Here is a 3,540-nt window from a genome sequence, read left to right as displayed (position 1 = left end):
CTTCCCCCGGAGCGGCCGCGCTCGCCCACGGCGCTCCCCGGGCGGCTGCGGGGCGGGCACCGCGCCATCCCTTCCGCGCCACCAGCCCGGCCCGAGCGGGCGGCGGCGTGCTCCGACGGCGGCGGGGAGCGCGGTGCGGGGAGCTGGGAGCGGGGCGGCCGCCGCTCCGCCCCCGCTCCCTCCTCCCGCGGGCGGCGGGACGGCCGCGGAGCGCAGCGGCACGGGAGCGGGACAGCGCTGCTTCGGCCGGGGCGGCTCGCGGAGAGCTCGGCGGGTGCAGCACCCGGAAGGCGCGGGAGTGCCGAGCCTCGCGGGACGGTGCGGGCTGCCAGGCGACCACAGGCAGCTGCGGGGAGAGGGGACCGCAGCGCTTCGTGGTGCTCTCCCAAGTATGCGTGTCTGGATGCTTACGGATCTTCAGGATTTAGATTTCTTCCTTATTATTCTATCAATGTGAATTCCAGCACCTGCATTTCCTTTTTTGTTACTTATATTGCATTGTTTTCAACTTATTCACTACGCCATGTGTAATCCTTTCAGTAAAGTTAAAATAATAATAATAATAATAATGAAGCAATAACCAAAACCAACCAAACAATTTCTTTGACCTACTGCTGATACTGCAGAGATCCCAGAACTGGAACTCATGATCCCTTTCCTGGGGCTCCAGAGCTTTCTACATTCTGGAGGTCACATCCCTGCCTCCAAACAGAGCAAGGAATGAGTCTTGAGTGGGATGCCCACAGAGAATCACACTTGTTGGTACGCTGTCATCCTAGGCAATAAGTAGTAAAAGCATGAAACACACCTGCTCCTTATATATTTCTAACCTGATACAGGAGCTAGGTGACAGAGATGAAATGGGAGCCCCCAGATGGATCATAACCATTGACCAATCTCAGTGATATCTGAGAGTTCTCAGAGGTAAAGGCACTGCAGCACTACTTTTAGTACGCACAACAGAGAGAGAAGAACCGTGTGCTTGGCCCAGCAGTAAGAATGAGCTCACATCATGCAGCCATAAAATCCTGCTTTGAAGAAAGACCCGGTAACTACTCAGCTATCTGATAAAACCCTTCTGACACTCCTAGCACAGATCCACAGCAACTGAGGCTTCAATACATGTCTCATTCTCAATTTTAATGAAATCTCCCATTCTGTCAGCATCACCTGAGCCTCAAAACAGGCCTCTCATCAGGCATGGCAGTGTGTTGGCCCTGCTCCTGTGAGCAGGACCAAGGGCTGGGGTCAGGGGTGAGGAACAGCTGCCTCAGCACAGTATGAACACAGGCAGCCCCCCGGGCCAGAGCATCCCACAAGCGGCAAGCAGCACTGGGCAGCTCAGGTGCTTTCTTTCCCTGCTGCTGCCATGTCTTGATTTGAGTAAGGTCAAAAAATAAGCAAATTTTGAGTCATGAGATCTTGTTGGGCAGCTCTTCAACCATTACAAAGCTAAAAGTGTTTTCCTGTACACACGCATGTTTTCCAGCGCTTCTGTGTTAGCTGCCTCACTGTGTCCACTCACAATAAAATCTTCCCCTGTTTAACCACCCAGAGCATATTCAAGAACTAGAGCTGCAGGTGACTTACCTTCCAGGTGACAGAGCCCCTGTCCCTCCTCCCCAGCTAAGCAAACAGTAAGACGAAAATGAATCTTTAGTAATGGCAAGGATATGTCAAAATAAGTTAAAGAGCTAAGGAAAAATGTGGAGAAAGGAGAGTATTTCCTCACTGTGTGAATACATTTTTCTAAAATAGTATCTGAGATCAGAACTGGGAAAATTTCGTTTAAAATAGATTCATATCATAAGAACTGATAACATCGTGCAGTTTAATACTTGCTGTAAGGCAATTTTTCAGTTACTTAAAATGTCACTTAGGCAAAGCAAATTATAATCAGGGGCTTCCTGCAAATGTGTTGACACAATTCATTAAATCACTCATTCTTCTTGACAGCCCTTCAATACATTTCTGGAACGTGACTCTAGAAGTGTACTCGGAGGATTATATGCACAATCATTTGCGTGTTCCACGTACCCATTTCAACCTAAAAGGAGGTACAAATCTCATCTTTTGTTCTGTATCAAATTCCCGTACAATTCATTGGAAGTTAATTGCTTGATTTCTTTCCTTCTCAAAGGCTACGTGCAACCATTCTTTGTATTTACTCTCTTAATCTTATCTTTGAAGAGACGGGCCAGTTGAAGTCAAAGAGATTTATATCCTATAACAGAAAGGGAGGTTGCATACTATTACAGAGAAAATGCCAAACACTGGCAAGATGAAGCAGCGGATGCCTCTCTAAAATCTTTTCCTTGAAATCTTTTCACTGGGACACACTTAGAAAAGCCTTCCAGTTTCCAGGGCTGAATCTGGTGAGCTGCTTTCCCTGTAGGCATCAGAGGCTTTCCCATCCCCAGCGCCTGTGACAGCAGAGAGCATTCTTCATTCCACGGGACTACATCTGTTCCATGAATTTAAAATCAATAATACATGACGTTAGAAGTTGATCCTTCCAAGTCAACATTCTGCTTTTGTCTTCAGTGATCCTAAATAAAAATTCTTACTGCTGTTCTAGACAGCATACAGAAATTAAACCTATGGTTGGCTGATTGGCTGTCACGAACAAGCTGACATTTGTGACACCTCTCTCCCCCTTCAGGATATTACCTCTTCACCTAACATTAGGCTTCAGTAAACAGCATCAAATCCATTTCACAGCTTAGATTACTAATGGCCTATCCTTTGAGCATTTTAGGCTGTCTACCTATAAAATCCTCTTCATATTTCTCTATACTGCTCATTGTTGTAGGGCTCTCATCCATCATTTTTCATGCTCTTGCTGACATTTCTCTTGATTTTTCTTTGAAGATTTTTCTTTTATTTTTTAAGCTTTTCTTAGAATTTTTTCCCTCCAAAAGTAATTAACTTTTTTTTTCCTCCACCAGAGGAGGGAAGTAGATTAAAAAGCCCCAAAACATCTTCAGAGTGTAAGACTCATACAGAGCATAAAATACAGCAATGGGTATTGGCAACAATTATTTGCTTCCATGTTGGTAAGGTAAGGTAAGATAGACATGGCTGGAGGAAATAAAGGAAATATAATGTCACCAGCACGTGTTGATTTGGTGAGGCCAGTCTGTTTCTATGAAAATGCCTGTGTTGAAAGAACTCTCACTACATTCTGGATGCTTCATCCCCCTGCTAAGGTTGTGCTGCTCACAGAGTCCATTGGAACAGCAGGTCTTGCAAGCTCACAGCCTGCTGCCTGAAGTGGGTCCAGGACTGCAGCATGCAGAACTGCACCAGCAGAGGAGAAAGTACCGACAGCCCAGCTTGGTAACTCTTTCCCCCACACAGCCGCATCTGGAAAACAAGATCTGTGCTCATCTTAACATAAAATCAGAAAGGTGTTGCTACATTTTCCTTCTTAAACAATTTAATTCTGGATGTTTCATACCACAACATGAGTATGAAATGTTATAAAGAGGCTTTTTTCTTGCTGTTTTCCCTTTCTTTATAATCTCCCTTGTTGTCCTT

This window comes from Numida meleagris, chromosome 5 (genome assembly GCF_002078875.1).
Source record: "Numida meleagris isolate 19003 breed g44 Domestic line chromosome 5, NumMel1.0, whole genome shotgun sequence".
NCBI lineage: Eukaryota > Metazoa > Chordata > Aves > Galliformes > Numididae > Numida > Numida meleagris.
This window is presented reverse-complemented; position numbering follows the sequence as displayed.